This window comes from Lathyrus oleraceus, chromosome 3 (assembly GCF_024323335.1).
Source record: "Lathyrus oleraceus cultivar Zhongwan6 chromosome 3, CAAS_Psat_ZW6_1.0, whole genome shotgun sequence".
Lineage (NCBI taxonomy): Eukaryota > Viridiplantae > Streptophyta > Magnoliopsida > Fabales > Fabaceae > Lathyrus > Lathyrus oleraceus.
The window spans coordinates 272,356,129-272,376,807 of NC_066581.1; the positions used below are offsets into that span (position 1 = coordinate 272,356,129).

Below are 20,679 nucleotides of genomic sequence, written 5' to 3' on the forward strand. Positions count from 1 at the left end.
TGAAGATGAATGGATTCAGACTCGACTCGACCAGATAAACTTGATCGATGAGAAGAGACTTGCGGCTGTGTGTCATGGACAGATATATCAGAAGCGCATGACCCAGGCATTTAACAAAAGAGTCAAGAGACAGGTGTATCAAATTGGCGACTTGGTGATAAAGCGCATCACTCTACCACAAGGTGATCCCAGAGGCAAATGGACTCCCACGTACGAAGGGCCGTTTGTAGTTAAGAAGGTATTCTCTGGTGGAGCCATGATACTAGCTACAATGGACGGCGAAGACTTCCCGCATCCCGTGAACACAAACATAGTTAAAAAATACTACGCATAAAAGAGACCCGCTAGGTCGACGTATCTAGGCAAAAGTAAGGGCATCCCGGCGAACCAAAAGGGTTCGGGCAAAAATTAGGGATAAACGTAAAAAATGTGCACCCGGCAAGTCGAAAACCTGAAAAGGCGGCTTGGGCAAAAAGGGGTATCCTGGTGGATTGAAAACCTGAAAAGGCGGTCCAGGCAAAAATTAGGGATTAAAGCGTATGACTACGTCCCGTTCTCAGACAGCTTCATCCAAGTTCAAAGGACTGAACAAGCTAATCACTTCTATCCGACAGCAGGAGATGAGAGGCTTGAAGACATAATGGCAGTAGTGGAATTAAAGTCAATAGGACTTTGTCTGCATAGCTTTCTCTTTATTTTCTTGACAATTTCCTCTTACTAGGATTGCTGTCTCCTTGTACACAAATTGCCTGTTTATGGGTCCTCTTTCGAAATCAATATAATTTTAGTTTCAAAAAAAATGCTTTTGTTTTACTTTCTCTGTTTTGTTTGCATAAGCGTCCATTGATTTAATTCGAATTAATATATGCATTTGGATATGATCGATGTTTACCAAAAATGCGTGCATAAAATAGAAATAGCGATTACTACTAGACTTCAGGATCGAGGAGAAGGTCTAATCATGCTTTCCAATGAATCCATTGCTAATCCTATCCCCCAGCAAAGCCAGTCATTCCCAGAAGAGAGTGGCATTACTAGACAAATGGGTCATCTCTTCCACCCCCAGCCAGGCTTCTGTTGAACATTTTTACCATCAGACAAAAATCAAGCATCCCCGGCTAAGAAAGGGTCATCGATACCAGTATCTCCCAACCAGAAGATTGAGATTTATTTTCCCCAGTAGAGTCCTCTGGAAGGACTTTTCAGATGCATAATTCATTCATTACATCATTTCACAGCATACGCATGCATACATCGTTCGCAGTTATTTTCGGAAGCATAAAACATCTCATGCATCATGACATGGCATGAAGCTAACTTTATTTTTCAGGTTAATTATTCCCCTGATACAGTCAAAACAAAGGTCCATTACATTCAGGATTCAACTACATCTTTCAGATATACTCCATGTCAACATTCATTCTGACATCCTCCTAACGATGGCATCTATAAGCCCATCCCAGACATTTATTGCAAATACAACATATACAAATACTATCAGATATAGCCTAGCATACGGTTCATTCTGATTCAGCTCAACATATGACTCTTTCAACTTAGATGCGATCTAACGTACGATCCATTCCGACCTTCAACAACTCCAATACGGTCTAGCATACGACCCATTTGGACCTTCAAGGCCTCAGATGCTACCTAGCGTACGGTACATTCTGAAGTGTAGTCTGGCGTATGACTACCCCTTTATTATCAGATGCAGCCTAACGGACGGCTCGTCCTGCTACTCAGAGACGGTCTAGCTTACGACCCGCTTGGATGTTCATCCCCTCAAATGCTACCTAGCGTACGGTACATTCTGAAGTGTAGTCTGGCGTATGACTACCCCCCCCCCCTTCATCATCAGGTACAGCCTAACGGACGACTCAGTCTACAACTCAGATACGATCTAGCATACGATCCATTCTGATCCTTCATCCCCAGTAACGATACAGCCTAACGGACGGCTCGTTCCGCAACTCAGATACGATCTAGCGTACGATCCATTCTGATCCTTTATCCCCAGCGGCGTATGACCCATTCTAAATCCCCAGGGAAGTCGACGGCCTAATGAATGACCCACTATACGGTCTAGCGTATGACCCAGTGACACCAGTGACTTCAGATATCTTCTAACGTACGACGCACTCTGAAGCTCTCATCATCAAACTTCCTACATGGCATCTTTAAGCCCATCTCCATCAAGACTAACTAATTGACAAGTGCAAATTTTTGGGGCGTTCTAAGTGTTCAATAATCTTCCACCTCCAGACCACGAATGGCGTACATACCATTTTGACTCTCTCGGTTCAAGAATATTGAACAGGGGCAGCTGTCATACCCCAAAATTTGCCCATTAATATTTCAAGACATTTTTTCAGGGCACTCCGACTCATTTTTATGACACTGATCTTAAAGGAACGAAGGCCCAGCTCACGAATGACCCAAACTGGCCTGTTCGCTACACGCTCGCCTAGTGATAACATGAAATTATATCATATTTTAGGACTTAATTCAATTAAATTTTATCATTATTTATTTCAGTTCACTTTATGTTGTTAGATATTACGCGGTATTTTCTTCCTATTTGTCTCAGGTGGCTTATTTGGAAGCACAAGTAAAAATGGAGGAAAAGAGGTGCAAAAAGGAGAGAAAACGAACCAAATAGCAAAGCCCAGCCCAAAGTACAAGAACACAGGTGTTGCACCTGTGACGAGCGTCACAGAGGCTGTGACGAGCGTCACGCCTTGCACACCTCTGTGACGGACGTCACACATGGTGTGACGAACGTCACACCATTCCCCTACATTTTTGGCGCAAGGAACGCCTCAGAGACGTTGAGCGTTGAGGGAGTGTTGAGCCCTATATCCACGCCATGCTTTTATGCACGTTGAAGACCTTTTGGCAGCGGAAGCGGTTACTGAAGCATATATAAATAGCTACTTGCAAAACCAAAAGGGGCCCCCGAAGCTTTTCCACATTTTTTCCTTTGCCGTTTTCGCTTTTGCATATTTTCTTTTCCAGCAGCTTAGGCATTGTTTTTCCTACGAGTTCTACACTATTTCCCTTGCAATTTCCTATTTCCTTTTTAGCATTTAGTTAATTCTTTTTGCACAATAGTTTCTACAACGGAAACTATTGTGTACCTTTTTACCGGATCTAACCTTACGTTAGGATCTAGTTTATTTCCTTCGTTTTACTTTGTTGTTTAGTTGAAGAATCCAAGAACAAATCCTACCGGCTTGTGGTGGAGTGTTCAGGACTACTGTTTAACTTATTCCGAGTAACCCTAAAGGAAACCCTGAAGGAAAAGCCGGCGGCACCGCTCAATTCGATCCGATCGGCCAATTCAAGGTTGCAATTCAATTGCAAACAGGTTTGCGTTACTATCGCCGCTTTATATTCCGAATTCACATGTGATACCATAATTGAATTCATAAATATATTTGAGGTTTTGCATGTGGACTTAAGTATGCCTGGATACCTTGAATTGTTGTAATGGATGCCGCTGTTTTTCGCTCTGTTTTGATCTTTGCCCATCTGACCTGTTTTATTATAACCATGCTTTGTTTACCTGATACTATTACTGCTTTGGTGCAACTCTTGATTGCACCCCATTTGGTATTCTGACCTGTTTACGGAATTTTGTAAGGGCTCACATACTCCCGAAGAAGGTGGCTTGCTAGGTATTCCACTTTATTTGAGGGATACCCTTATGGAGATGGATTCCGAACTAATTAATTTTAATGGGGAGATTCATCCTAATTGCCTAATTAATTTTAATGTGGAAATTCATCTTAAATACTTAATTGTAAAACATGGCCTTTGAATATGTGACCTTGGACCTCTCTTTGTTGCCTTACGGTATTACGGTATTACGGTCATGTCCCGCGAACGTGGGGATACACTTAACAAAGACCCTTCGATTAAATCATCATAACATAAATCATAGTCCCTCGGATGTTGCCCTCGAATGATTTTGCCCCTCGATGACCCTTCGGTGTAGCCTACGGTTAAATGATGATCGTCCCTCTGAATGCTAAGGTATCCTTACAAATGTTGCCTTCAATGACCAAGCGATGACCCTACGATGTCCCTTTATATCCAAAGGATAAAATTACTTACTTCTCAATAGTAAGGACAGTTTTACCCTCCTCAGGATAGGAAATGCCCACAAAGACCTCGGATAGGTATAACTCTTAATTGCTGACTCACAACCTAAAACATTTTTCACACGTCACACTTGGTATACATTCACACTAGAATCATTACCAAGTTATACCTTTTCTAAACCGCTTTCAAAATCAAACGAGATAAACACTTTGTATACATTCATACGAGAATCATTACAAAGTTAAACTCTCTTTCAAACATTTTTTAAGCAATTCACCAACACTTTTCAGACAAAAATATAAGTGATCCAACAATTAAGAGCCCATGGATAACCATGGATACAAAGGGTGCTAACACCTTCCCTTTGTATAATGTACCTCCCGAACCTAAAATCTATTGAGGTCTTTCCTGTTCTTTTCCACCTTTCCTTATTGGATAAAAGAAAAGTCGGTGGCGACTCTTGCTATCCGCGACATTGCGATAAAAAGCAAAATACCCCAAGTCAGTTCACCGAATGACAGAAACCATTAGGCTTGTTGTTGGTATTTCTCATAACCATAGTTGGCCTGTTTACCAAATAAATGTCAAATCCGCATTTTTGAATGGACCACTTGAGGAGGAGGTATATGTAGGGCAAACCCTTGGTTTTGTTGTGAAAGATCAAGAGCTTAAATTCTACATGTTGAAGAAAACGTTATATGGTTTGAAGCAATCTCCAAGAGCTTGGATTAGAAGAATTGATGGTTTCCTAAAGGATTTTGGCTTCAAGAATTGTGTATCGGAGCATGGAGTATATGTGAAGACGAATGCTAGTGAGGGAGTAATCATTCTTTATCGATATATGAATGATTTATTGATCATAGGCACCAATGGTGAGTGCATTTCAAAGTTACAGAGTGAGCTTATGCATAAATTTGAGATGACAGACCTTGGTCTCATGACTTATTTTCTTGGCATTGAGTTCCACAAGTAAAAAATGGGGTTGCTCATGCATCAAATGAGGTATGTTCTTGAGATATTGAAAAAGTGTGACATGGAGCATTGCAATGTTGCCATTTCTCCAGCTGAACCAAGGATGCAATTGTCTAAGAATGAGGATGAGGAAGATGTTGATCCAACTCAATAAAGGATGTTGATTAGATCTTTGCGTTATTTGTGCAATACGCGACCGAACTTAGCGTTTAGTGTTGGTATTATGAGTAAATTCATGGAGAGACGAAAGGTGTCTCATATGGCAGTAGTCAAGAGAATCATGTGCTATGTCAAAGGTTTTGTTGGCTGCGGAATACTCTTTTCCGCAACAGATACGGGCAGAAAATACAATTTGCTCGGTTTTACCGATTCTAACTGGGGAGAGATAAAGATGATTAAAAGTCTACAGATGGATACATATTTATGTTTAGTGCAACGCCAAGCTCTTGGTATTAGAAGAAGGAACCGATAGTTACACTCTCATCTTATGAGACCGAGTACGTTGCCGCTTTGTTACACGTATGCTAAGTCGTATGGCTTATGATTCAATTGGAGGAGCTGGGCAGTAGTGAGGGTGAGCCTGTCACACTCTTAGTTGAAAATGTTTCCATTATTAATATTGATAAAAACCCAATTGCACATGGGAGGAACAGGCATATGGAGATGAGGTTCCATTATTTGAGGGAGCTAGTTGGTGAAGGGAGGTTACGATTGGGATATTGCAGAAGCGAGGACTAAGTTACTAATTTGTTAACAAAAGGAGTCACAAATGATGTTTTCAAAATGTTGAAGATGAGAATGGGGATGGTAGACTTGTATCACTTGAATTAAGGTGATGTGTTGAAGTTTGATTGATAATTCAAGTGCAAGTATGCAATTCAGTAGCATAGAAGTCTGTTTTTCGAAGGCGTAACCGGTTACCAAGATTGGTGTAACCGGTTACCATTGAGACTGGATTAATTCTTGAATTAATTAGCTTCATGTGTAATTGGTTACCCACTTTGGCGTAACCAGTTACGAACCCAAGTTTTTTGTTTTTCTGCTATTGTACTTGGTCAAAGTCAATTCCAATCATTGTGTAATCTCTATATAAGTGTGTAGGATGCAGTCTCACCATAGATAATGAAATTACTCATTATCACCCTCAATTCTCTCTCTCTCTCTCTCTCTCTCCTATCCTCTTTCACTCCACATCCAAATTTACTCTTTCCAAATTTCACCAACCTTGTATTTTATTTGTTCTAACAATTTTTGCATCAGTTTGTTAGTTGTTTTTTATTCATTTTTATCTGTTTAAATCCTTTTTTTTATCTAGTTCTATATGTGGTTGCGTGTTTTTCTGTCTTCAGTCTCAAAAGAGTGTCCTGGGAAGAAAAGAAAATGAGAGGAGAAAAAAGCGTAAAAGTTTGAAGAAATGATTTTTTCCCATACAAAATTCAGAGACCTACTACGGGTAGCCGTAACATAGGTTACGAGTCGTAGTAGCCCCTGAGGCTCCCTTATAGAAAAGATCAAAGACCTGCTATGGGTGAACCTAGCAGCTGCTACATGCCATATCAGGTTGGCAATTACGATTTTCTTTCTTCTTTTATTCAACTTCTCTTGCCTATTGGAATTCCAACTGTTTTGATTTTAACTGAACACGAAATATATGGCGTATATATATATATATATATATATATATATATATATATATATATATATATATATATATATATATATATATATATATATATATATATATATATATATATATATATATATATATATATATATATATATATATATATATATATTTGAAAATAGGGAGAACAAAGGAGGATTTTTTTTATCTAAATAACCAACTTTTTCAAATAAATACCCAAACTAACCTACATTCCCACATATTTCCCAAACTAACCCACTTTCAAAAAACAAATTCAACACAAAGGTGACGCCAATTGAATTGACGATATTGTACAAAAATTAAAAGGAGTCGTCAATCCAATTGGCAACAATGTACAAATACAGAGGAGAGAGAATATGCCCTCTCTCCTCTGTGTTTGTACACTATCGCCAATTGGATTGGCGACTCCTTTTAATTTTTTCTACATTGTCGCCAATTGAATTGACGCCACCTTTGTATTGATTTTTTTTTAAAAATGGATTAGTTTGAGAAATATCTAGGAATGTGGGTTAGTTTGGATATTTATTTGAAAAAGTTGGTTGTTTGGATAAAAGAGATCCAAATTTTCCCTAACTTTAGTTTATCAAATTTATCTTCTTTGCAACTTTATTTTTCTACCAAGTGTTGTACTACAGACTCCATTAGACCTATCTTAATTCAAGTTTTTCTTGCTTTAATCCAGGTTCTTATTTTTACTGTATTATTATTTTCTTGATCATGTATGCAATCAACATGAATGCTTTATTTTCTTGTTTGATTGCCATGCCTTAACAATCAATTAAGAGTTTAGGGCAATAAGGCACTACGCCAAAAACTGGAATAGACAGCGCACCTTAGAGGGCGCTTTCTTAAAGAAGCGCACTCTAAAGTGAAGAGAAAAAATAAGGAGCGAACAACTGGAATAGACAGCGCACTTTAGAGGGCGCTTTTGTAACAAAGCACCCTCTAAAGTGAAGCGAAAAAATAATGAGGAAATAGAGGGACACCAATAGAGGGCGCGTTTATGAAAGCGCCCTCTAAGGGTACCCTTAGAGGGCGCTTTTAAAAAAGCGTTCTCTAAGTCCATGTACATTTCCAGTTTATAAGGCGCTTTTGGAAAGCCTTAGAGAGCGCTTTTAGAAGCGCCCTCTTAGGCCCCCTTTAGAGGGCACTTTTTTTACACAAGCGTCCTCTAAGGTCCCCTTTAGTAAACATTAAAATTATAACATATACTGCATGTCTCTTTATTTTCCCTCTCTATATGCTATTTCGTTTACGTAACTGGGTTTTCTCTCTACTGCGATTACTCTCTACTGCGATTACTCTCGTCCTCCGTTCGTTCTCCCTCCCTCACCGTCGTCGTCGCTGTCGCCTTTTTCTGCTGCTGCGTTCACGTTCACTGAGTTATCTGCGTCCACCGTCGCTGTTCACTTTCTTCTCCATCGTTACCGTCACCTTGAAGGTATTTCTCTTCTCCATCGTTACCGTTCACTTTCTTCAGGTGTTTGATTAGGGCATTTTCTAAACTGAGTTTTACATTTTGTGCATTATGTTGATTAATGTTGTTTAGGGCAAACGAGCACTATATGGTGTTCATGAGCACCTTGTTGTAAGGTTTTTTATTTCTGATTGAAAACTGATGTCATTTGGAGTGTGTTTGAGCTTGTGCTTGGAAGTTTGATGATTATGGATGCAAGTTTGTTCATGTTCCAAACACCATAAGTTTGCATTGGTCTTTTGTATGCAGTAGGTGTGTGTGAGTTTGTATTCAATAATGATAAAAAAAGAGAGAGTTTAGATTGTTGTAACATGAGAGAAATGGAAGGTATATGAATGTGTTTTTTGTGTAGCTTCACGAATATGGTCATTGTCTTACTTGGGTCTTATTGAATCATTTCTATATTACAGATAAAATGGCTAACCAAGACGATACCCATGACGCGAGTGGATCACGTAACAATGTTGAAAAAGAAATCAAACGAGGATTGTCTGTTATGAAGTCAATCATTCGTGCAAGAGACAAGGGTGAAAAATTCGAAGTACATTGGAGTGCTGAAGACCAACTAATTGAGCCTAACGGTTCAATGTTGGCAAGTTACATTGGTTTCCTTGTTCGACAACATATTCCGATTACATGTGATAATTGGAGAAGTCCGGAATTGAAGGTTGGCAAAGAAAAAATATGGTCTGAGATACAGGTACTTACCATATATTGTTATATGTTTTTTTTGTTGACTATTTGTTGACCATATATTGTTATAATATTACTTATAATAACACACTCCATGTGTATGTTTTTTAGAGATCCTTTCACATTGATGAAAGCCGGCAAAAATATTGTATTCAATTGGCCGGAAAAAGACTCCGAGGATTTCGATCCTTTTTGTCCAACAAATTTCTCAAGGATGAGGAAGGAAAATTTGTTGAAGCAGAACGGCCAATGAAGTATGCGGAGATTATTTCAGCCGAAGAATGGGATAACTTTGTCGCCAAACGAAGAAACGAAAAATTCCATGTAATGTCTATTAATTATGGTATTATACAATTGTTAAGTTACTTGGTTCTAATATGCCTTAAACTTTTTTATCCAGGAAGTAAGCGACAAAAATCGGAAAAGGGCATCAAAACCCGCGTATCCGTACAAAAAAGGGCGTACGGGATATGCACAGTTACAACAAAGAATTGTGAGTATATTCAAATGCTATGAGCTTATACATTATCACAATATGTTATAATTGATGATCTTATAATCTGATTCAATGTGTAGCTAGTCGAGGAGAAAAGTGACGCAACATCTCTTCCGGAGCACGTATTGTGGAAGGCTGCTCGGGTTGGGAAGGATGGGGCTGTCGTTGAAGCGGTTCAAAATGTTTATGACGAATGTGTAAGTATATGTAACATTATTTCTTTAATTATATCGAAAATTTTGTTAGACATATAATTCATTTTTAATCTCCTCTAATAATATTTCAGGAGACTTTATCCCAAACCTTACCTTCAACCGAGGTCCAGGATTGCAGGAGCGTACTTAGTCGAGTACTAAATGTTCCTGAGTATTCCGGTCGTGTGAGGGGTAAGGGTTTTGGTGTGACTCCGTCATCATTTTATAAAAAACCAAAAACAAAAAATCCTACCAACAAAGAGGTGATGGAGACCTTGGCGGAGTTAAGGGCACAAGTACTCGAACTGCAAAAGGAGAATGCAAGGTATAGAGAGGAAATGTGCGGTTCCGAGGCAAAAGATACTTGTGACCGAGCTAGTATCAATTGTCAACCGAAATTTCCCGAGGTAATTATATATGTTATTATGAAATTAAAATAGCACTTTTTTACTTGACACATATACACGTTAACAATAACATTTATTATTGGTTTAGGGCATTACACCTTGTCAGCTGTATCTATCGTCACCAACTTATCGCATAGTTGGCAAGGGAAAAGTGCACAACACTTCGGGTGAATTACTTCACCATAATCCCCTCCCGGTGGGATATATGAAAGTTTCGGTTGACCTTGTATTAGATACGGACGCGCTTCTACCATTACCTGACGTTGTTTCAGAGACAACGTTGATGCGAGATGCAGTCGGATCCTTTGTTGGATGGCCGTCAGATCTAATTTTCCCAGATGCCGAGGTATATATGTTCTAAATGATTATGAATATTTAGTATTCACATTTCAATTCAGCTACAATTATGATATTTAATCAATCCTTATTACATGGTAATGTTAGACTCCTACAAGACCCACACATAAAGCTGGTAAAGGGATTTCAAGACGCATCGAGTCGGTTGCATCTCAAAAAGAGGTACAAATATATATACCCATTGAATTATATACGCAACGATTCTGTTGCATCACAAAAAGTCATGATTTAATTTATATGAATTTTTAGGTTCCCGGTAGAAAGTTGAAAAAAGCTGGTAAGGATATTCCAACGACGTCCGGGACAAAATCTCAAATTATGATGCGTCTTGAGAAAATGGTGGAAGAGTCCGATATTATGCACGGCGCCATCCGTAGTGTAGATTTTGATGAAGGTGTTTTCGGAATTGCTCATTCCGAAATAATTGCAAAGGAGGACATGCAACAACTTTTTGAACACGAAGAATTGGGCATCGCTGTCATTCATACATACATATGGTACTCCGATCAATCTATTATTTACTTAGTTGAACAATTTATTTACACATTTCAATGAGTAGTCTAATGTTTATTATGTTTCTATTTAAGGTATATGTATGACACATTGATGCGGGGAACTGAATTGTGTAACCGATTCAATTTTATTGCTGCTTCCCGTATCAACACAACGTTTATAACGAAAAATCCAACATCCGTAAAGAATGAACTAGTCGATAGATTCATGGCGGCCGGCGATAATACTACACCCAGTTTGTATTTTTTACCGTTTAATTCTGGCAACGGGTTAGATTTTCTTTCTAATAATTTCATTCTAATCTATGTATATCTTTTACGTAGAAAATTTTCATGCATCTAAATTTTTGTTTTATTTTACAGTGGTCACTGGGTGTTGGTTGCTATGGATCTTTCGAGACTAATGGTGTATTATCTCGATTCGTTATCGGGTGATTGGAGTAAATATCCGAGTATGAAGAAGACGGTTGACGCGTAAGTGAAATTCCCCTAAATATTCGTGTGTATTTGTATATTTAATTATGTCTGTCAGATTGATCTCAATATACGTTTTTATTTTGTTAGGGCAATACTAAAATTTAGATCGAAAAAGAATTATCGTAATAGGAAGGACATTACCTGGGTCAGAGTTCAGGTATATATTAAGTATCTTATTTTTGCTTATAATAGTGTTTGTTTTTTGCTTATAATAGTGTTTGTAAGAAATTAACTATATATATATTATTTGTTTTTCTGTGTAGTGTCCTCAGCAAAACAATTCGGTCGATTGCGGATTTTTTGTATTGAGATTTATGAGAGATATCATTGCGTTGAATCGTATAGACATCCCAAAAATGGCATGGAATAATAACTTAGGGTTTATTTTAATATTATCGGATATTTCATCTAATTTGTTACTAAATCATGAATATGTTTTATTCTCTTAATTGTAGTACTTTGACGAATACAAATCTTACTCAAGAGCTCATTTGGATGAAATGAAGGATGAATTGTGTCAATTCATTATTGATCAAAGAATCATATAGGTTGTATATTGTTGTACATATATGTATGGAATGTTGTTGTACATGCATGAATATATATTAATGTTGTATATATGGAGGATTAATGTTGTATATAAATGGATTCATGTTGTATATATCAATGGATTAATGGTGTATAACATTGGATTAAAGGATGAAATCAATATGAATTTTACACTTTTGCAGCATGCGAACAGGTTCCCAATTAAATACCCACTGTTTTTCAAACAATTTTTTTAAAAATAACTAATACTTTAGAGGGCGCTTTCTGTAGGAAGCGCCCTCTAAACACTTTACATTGACAACTTTAGAGGACGCTTTGTCCAGAAAGCGCCCTCTAAGGTGGCCCTTTATGGACCACTCCAGAGGGCGCTTTTTTCTGAAAGCGCACTATAATGTGACCCTTAAAGGGCCACTTTAGACAACGCTTTCTCCAGGAAAACAAAGCGCTGTCTTTACCTATGCCAGCACCACTTTAGAGGACGCTTAAAAGCGCTGTTATAGGCCAAAATAAGCGCCCTCTTTTCCCTTATTTGGCGTAGTGAGGATTGCCTCGTGACAAGCCTCATGTAGATTACCAAAAAATTTGTTACGTGAACATAGGGAAATTCGTTTCAATATTTATGCTCTTTAAGTCTAAATTTGTTGTGAAAGTAGGAATGAATTAGATATTGCATATACGTTGAAAGGGTATAATGCGATTTCGACATTAGAAACACCGAACTGTTGAATTGAAATGATGAAAGTGTCTCAAAATTTTGACAGAAAAAGTATTTTTGTTAATGGCTGCTTTGAAAATTGACTTTGAACAAATACACTAAGTTGACGAAAATGGGTATTTGTTAAGAGTAAGAAAACACGTCGACGAAAATGGTTGTTGTCTATTATTTCTATTATTTCTATGAAACTAGCCTTATTCTAGTAACAAACTGGGGCCTGCAAGAGGATTAAAGGCATGAATCAGAGTCCTAAACTCTGCTTATTTTGATTATTTTATTTGTAAACATAAAAATCATTCACAACTTTATTTCAATCGTTTTAGCTACACAATGATAAGATAGATTTCGGTAGTCAGTCACTTATTGTCTGTGGTACGATACTTTTTATTATACTCGATTTTCTCGTACGCTTGCAGCGTCTCATGTTTTTGGCACCGTTATCAGAGACCAAATTTATTTGATATTGAAATTCTGTGTTATCATCGTATATACTAAAGCACTTTACTATTTTTTTTGCTCTATTGTTTCTTTTCATGCTACAAGATTATGTAAAGATCTCACATTACAGGAAACCTTGTTGAGTCAATTAACAAAATCAAACATTTCTTACATGAGAGACACCAATTATTAAGACAACAACAAATGGATGAAGAAGTAGATAGTGAGCCTCTTAAGGACTAAGTTATTCCTACTGATGAGGAACCACATTGTAGTATTGTAGCGGGGTTTTCGTTACTTTTAGGTTTATTGACTAAACCAAAAGTCAACATACAATTCGAGTCGCCACCACACTTTTATTTGTCCAAAGGAAAGGCTAAAAAGCGAACAAAAGCCAAGTAAGAAGTTTTTCAAATCAAAAACTAATAAAATGTCAGAGATCTGGGTAAGGGAGTTGGTTATGAAATGGGAAGGTTTTACTCACCCAAAACATCCTTAGTACTCTAAGGGAACCCTTTTTGCAAATATGTGTTGTAGGTTGGTATTTGTGAAAAGATTTGCGTAAAAGATTGGAGGGATGAGAAGAGAATAGATTATATTTACAAATTTTGTTGTTTGAATGGATGAACCCATTGCCTACGTACCATCACAAAGGAGGATCAAAACCTCGTAGTTCGGGGTAAAAATCTCAAAGATTGATGAATTAATTTGATCAAAAGCCTTAAGGTCTTTTGTTATCAAAGGGAGAAAACTCAACCTAAACCAACAATCCACCATGTGAGGAAGGCTTCAACATGCTAGTGAGGGGTTAACCCTATAATAAGCATGGAAGACTTATAATCCAATCACTAAGGATGAGGTGAGATTTACATCAACCACTATGATAACTCAAACCTATGACTAATGTTTTTGAAAGGTTTTAAGAAAATGGCCATTGGAACCACAAAACAACTTGAAGTGAGTTATATTTACAAGTTAAAGTTATTTACAAAATAAGGTCAAAGTTGGATTAACATCTATTTACAAATGAGTATTTATGAAAATGATTTTGAAAGGTCAAAGGCTTAAGGCCTAGGTTTCTAATTTGAAACAAAGTCAAAGTTTTGAAAATGGTTTTTGGCTTGGTTAGAGTGGGGAGAAGAAGAGAAGGGCTATTCCTAAAGCATACAAAGATAAGAGGGGAAAGATAAACCCTTGGAGTTCCTTTTCTTGGAGTCATAGAGATGACTCAAGATGCTCCTTTCCTTTGGACTTAGCACACAAACAAGCAATCAATAATTTGAATTTAAGCTCCTAGGATCTCCATTTGGCTTGGCTCTTAACTTGGCTACTCATGACAATAGTCCTCTTTTCACAATCTCAAAGTAGGATTCCTATCACACAAAAGCAAACATCAAAAAAAGTTCACAACACAATAAGGGGAATGGACAAAGAATAAGTTTGGAGGAGAAGTCCTTTGAGATCAATTTTGAATTTTAGCATTCTAAAGGCATGAGGCCTAGTTGCTCTTCAACAAATTTTGCATTCTAAAGGCATGAGACCTAGTTGCTCTTGAACTCCTTTAAGCATAGGTAAGTCCTAATTCTAAGTCCTTTCTCCTTTTGCAATTGGTTCACACAAAACAAACACAAAGCAAACACAAGATAACAATATATTTATATACAATAATGGGCTCAAATGAGCAAAAGAAAAATGACATAAACATAAAATATGTGCTCAAGTGAGCAAAGTGAAAATCAATATGAATAATGAGTAAGAAATAAATGACATTAAAAGTAAATGACAAGAAATTAAATGCTCAAATTAAATTTAGTAGTTAGTAAAGTTATGTTAGCTTGTCATAAGACAATGTAGCGCTATGTTAAGCAATCGTAAGTGGACTAATGTAATAGTCAGACCTATTTGAGGCCGATCAATAAAAATATAGGCAAAGAACACAAGTTAGAGATCATGACTAGTAAGCGAAGCTCCATAAACTTGCCATGCCAAACAAAAGGGGAAAGGGCCTTGTATTGACTTTAGGTTATTCGCTTGACCAAGAAAAAACCTATCTTTGGCACAAAACAACTCACTTGATCATGGATCAAGTTGAGTTTGGTTTGGATCAAAGAAGGTTAAGCCTCTCATTTGTCAAGACCAACCACAAGACTTTAACTCATTGGCCATTAATGGAAAGAAAGGGATGAAGATGAAAGGGATGTAAAAAGAAAACAACAATCAATCCAATTGATCAAATGTGAATCAAACCAACATCAATCAACACCAAACAAAAAAGAAATGAAGATAACAAGTCAACAATATTTTTTTGGTATTTTTTGAATTAAAATAAAATGCAAATAAAAATAAACAAATAAGGTCAAACCTCAAATTCAATTCAAAATAACTTCAATGAGTCAAATTAAATTCTCATAGTTTCAACATAGTCAAACAAGCTTTGACTAATTTTCTCACAAATTTTTGAAAACGGAAAGTATTTAAACTCAATTAAAAAAATAGCCTAATATGAATTAAAATCTCAAATAATCTAAAATCAAATAAGAAATTAATGAGACCATTTTTCATTGACTTATCATGATCCATAAATGCTACGAAAATATTTTTGGATTTTTTAAAAGTCAGAAAGTATTTTAAAATGAATTAAAACTATTAAAAATCAAATAATCCATGAAAAATATCAAATGAAGTCACAAAAATAATTAAAAATCAAAATATGAAACTAGATTTTTCAAGAAATTTTTTGGAGTTGGTCCCTCATATTTATATGACTTCAAATGAATTTTTTTTGAATTTTTGAAAATAAAAGGAATTAACTGAAAATAAAATGAAAATGGAATAAATGGAAAAAACCACAGCCACGTGATGGATTCATTAATTGACGTGGCGCTTATGGATGGTTCAGATCTGATGGCGCATGGTACATCCAAGTCAAACGCGCCACACAAGGCATTAAATGAAGTATTCCAAATGAATGAACAAGATTAAAACATGGAAACTAGATCCAATGGCTACAAGAGCGCACACGTGGTGATGGTGGTGGAAACCAGCATCTTCTCCGGACAGACAACCAATTCCGGCCACCAGTTGCAGAGAAAAAAGTTTTAATGAAAATGGAAAACAAGGACATGGAAATGAAGCTCGTGTGATGGAGATCATCACTGTACCATTGGATCTTCCTCACTCTTCCTATATTGAGAGAAACGTGAAGAAGAAGATCATGGTGTTCAAACTGTAAGCTCATGAAATGATGAATTGAAAGCACCAATGGCTTTCCTCAAGTGTGAGGACTTCAGAAAACCACACAAACACAAGGATGCTACATTGAATTAAGAGTTCTAGATCCAAAAAGTTTGAATGTATACCCCTGAATTGAATCACTTCTGGCCACGAATCCTCCAAGTTCCTTTCTCCTCTTTGATCTATGGATGTAGTGGAAGTGAAAGGCTAAGGAATTAGGCTTTAAAGCTCAGCTAATGATGCTGAATTTCAAGCTCGAAAGTGAGAACAATTTTTGAACAATCCCTTTGGTATGACTATGGTTTCAATGCTGCAGCAATTCAGATCTCCAAAAGGTTGTCAAATGAATGAGAGGAAGTGGTTATTTATAGCTGAAGGTATCAAATCACACGCTTCTTTCATGTGCATGGCAATTTGAATTTGCATTGCATGGGCCTGTACAGGCGTGTGGAAGGCCCAATGATGGCTGCAAAAACATGCTGAGATCAAATGAAAAGCAAATGGATGTGTACATTGGATGGAAACAGCTTGCACATTCAAGTTTCATCATGAAATACCAAAATGCACATAAATGGAAATGAATTCGAAACTCCCAAATGGTAGATCCAAATGAGTAATGTGAGTAATGGTTAGAAAGCCCTTGAAATAAGGAACAAAAGTTGGGCAAAAATTCATTTGGCATGTGCAAATTGATGAAAACTGGCCGGGAAAATCCAAGTGCAAAACATATTCAAAACACGTTGAAAAATTTCACCAAAAGCAAGCTTAATCAAACCCCTCTGTTTCTATGATACAAGATTCAAATGAAAAAACCTCCAATATCAAAGTTGTATATCCTTTCAATATAGTCAATCTAGACTCAAAGTTTGCATTATTTGGATTTTCTATGACAAAGTTATGGGCATTTGAACTTGGGTACTTTTTTAAATTCAATGAATTAGGTCCAAGATGACCTATAATGTTTTGTATTATCACATGTATTTATTTTAGGATTATGAAATTTTGTCCAACATAACATTTTAAGTAAACATATCAATATTTCCAATGCAATTGGTCTCACCTAAAAATCATAATAATTAAGGAAGTTATGTCCTTGGTAAGTTGACCCAAAATTAGGGTTTCAGTCAAAATGACCTATAATGTTTTGAAATGAATGACGACCTTCCAAGTTTCAAATGGAATTTTTATGAAAATTAAAGTTGTTAATATGGTTCTTAGAAACATATTTTATCTTGGGGTCATCTTAATTTGACAAACACATCAAAAGTTATATCTCAATGGTGCTCAGCTTAGTTAGATGACTTGACTGGTCAATTTTTCAAGGCCAAACTTCCAATCTTGATGAATAAATGATTGAGGATACTAAAATAGGATCATATATGCATAAAATGATGAATGAAATAATTTCCCTTGATTAAATTTGATCATAGGTTGAGGTTGCTTCATGGGCAAGGCACAATCAAAGCACAGTGAAATTAGGGTTTCCTTGGGAAACAATCCTCAAGCCCTTTGGGTTATCTTGATCAAATTGGCCAATTGAGATAATTGGGAGACATATATGATTATTAGGAGCTTTGTGGACCATTTTCATGCTTCTTCTCTTCTTCATCTAGCCATTGCATTGGGCTTAGGAGCCTCCTAGGAGCATTGGAGCACATGATCACTTGAGCTTCAAAACAAAAAGAGTTAGTGACATATTTTTGTGCTTTTGGTTAGTAATCAAATAAGAAAAGTAATAATATACAATACAATCATGCTTGGTGGTCTCAACACATTCAAACAAATCCCATCCCTAGGGTTAAGGAGCCAAACATGCTATGTTCCTTGAGGCAATGCACTTGTGCAATAACATGATGCCATGAGGGATCTTAGGGTCAAAATTAGGGTATTACAAGTATAATCCACCCACCCATAGGGCAAAACAATTTAAAGATTAATCCCTCACTTGTGGGAATGGTTCAATGGAACCAGTTCTCAAGATTACCAAATGAGAACCGCACCTACACCTGTCTATCTTTGTTGAAGTTTGCGGCATACTGAAATGTAACGATGTTGATCTTGCCGCTATTTGACTTAGATTATTTCCATTCTCTTTACGGAATAGAGTCCACACTTGGCTACAATCCCTGTCAGAAAACTCCATTATAACTTGGGGTGAGATAAAAGTTATGTTTTGTGCGTGGTATTTTCTGCTGAGTAAGACGACACAACTTAGGAGTAAAATATCTAACTTCAAGCAGGAAGATGGGGAATCACTTTGATGCTTGAGAGCGTTTTAAGGACTTACTAGGATTGTGCTCGTTCCACACCTTTTATATTGGTATCTTTTACTACACAAGGATGACCATTGATGTGGTTATAGGTGGCGCCCTTATGAATAGATCTAAGGACGCAACTTATAATCTTATTGAGGACATGTCGAAAAATCATCACTCACAAGGAAGCGTCAGTGAACTTACTGCAAAAGACCCTAAAAAGGTTGAATTTACAAAGTTAGTCCCTTCAACCACGTGAGTGCTAAGGTAGATGCTTTGTACCAAATGAGAGAAAATATAAGTATATCTCATGCAACTCCTATTACTCATATAGTTATTTTCTGTGAAATTTGCGGAATAAACAGACATATTGTAGTTGATTTCCAAATGATCCTCACTAGAGGAACTGGGCAAGAAAATATTAACTATCTTAATAGTAATTAGCGCAGTGATCCATATTCCAACACCTAGAAATCAATTCTAGAACTATTGATGGAAAATTTTGTAGCGACTCAAACTCGCCAAAATGAAGAGTTCATGAACCAAAATCTCCACATTAATAGGGTTCTTAGGCAGTTATCCACTAGGGTAGAGTCCATTCCCAACCACACTAAGATGCTTGAGACTTAGATCTCACAAGTTGCTCAGTAACAAACATCATCGTTCGCCCATCCTAGAATTTTTTCGGGTTAGCCTGAACTTAACCCGAAAGGGAAAATGAATGTTGTAACAATGAGAAATGGTAAGAAAATGAAGGGTTCTAGTGAGAAAAGTGAGGAACTTAAAAAGAGTGAACAAAAACCATCTACGAAGGATGTTGTTAAAGAGGAAGAGAATGGGGAACCTTATGTTGCTCTTCCTCCCTATAAGACACCTATAACATTTTTGCAAAGGTTGGTAAAGAAAAAGTAGATGCCCAACTTAAGAAGTTTGTGGAGCTTCTAGAAAAGCTCCACGTCAATGTTCCTCTCACAGAGGCTCTATCTCAGATGCCTTTTTATGCAAAGTATCTGAAAGAAATCCTCTATAATAATGGAAATTGGAGGATCATGAAACTGTAGCATTCACAATAAATTATAGCACCATAGTTTAGAATAACTTATCACCAAAGCTTAAGGATCGAGGGAGTTTTTTTATTCCATGTGTTGTTGGAATAATGAGTTTTGAGAGAGAGTGTTGTGTGATTTAGCAACTAACGTTAGCTTGGTGCCCCTATCTTTTTATAAAAAACTTAACCTTGGTGAGATGAAGTCCACTAATATTTCTCTACAGCTGGAAGACGGGTCATTTAAATACCCCGTAGGTATTTAATGACTTCTCTGCAAGTGTACCGATAATGTCACAGTAATAAAATAATTATTGAATCCACAGGGACTACTATTTAACAAATAAATAATTGCACAAGTATAAAAAGTAATAATTGGGGAGGGGGTTCAAGTTTGTAGTTGAAAATAAAAAAGTTTTTTGACAATGTAGAGAAAGTGGTCACATTTTTCCTAGAATCCTCTATTTATTCCTTGTTGATGTCTAATGCATTACATAAATTAAGTGTTGTTATATTTCCACGACGAGTTAACAAGACCACTATACTCAATCCCTTGGTGTATAGCTCACTAGTTCCTACTAGAGGTCTCATATCCCTATTCACCACATAAGTGAAATCATGCGATGATACAGTATGTTAACTATAAGGCCACTACTCGAGGTCTCCTATCCCTATTCAACCGGAGTAAGTACGGTATTTTCCCTAGATCATATGTATAGGCTAAGGGCCAGTATTCCATATACGTCCATAATCACATTAACATAGTATCTCAAATAATACGCTTTAAGTAAAAGAAGCAATTAAATAGAAATATAACTAAGATAATTCATGCAACATCAAATTAAACATATGTCCCAACCAGTTTGAAACAGGTTCATAAGAAAAAACCTAACCTAAATGTTTTTAGCTACTCATAATGATAAAATTATAATACTAATTGATAAGAATAAGATTGCATAAGAATTCCTTAAAGATCTGGCCTCCAATGGCTTCGAATGCGCTCAAAAACTCACTTCCGGTGTTGTAAATCATACCCTCCAGTCTCCAATCACATAAACCCTAAAAAATTCAAAGCTTGCCTTTTT

The 20,679-nt window shown here is 36.7% G+C and overlaps 1 non-coding gene across 1 annotated transcript; it reads right to left on the reverse strand.

Moving 5' to 3' along the window:
- Positions 1 to 18,500: 18,500 nt before the first annotated feature.
- Positions 18,501 to 18,606, reverse strand: LOC127134221 (small nucleolar RNA R71). Its single transcript, XR_007807975.1, has one exon. It is a non-coding gene; the product is annotated as a small nucleolar RNA R71 (small nucleolar RNA).
- Between the last annotated feature and the right edge of the window lie 2,073 nt (positions 18,607 to 20,679).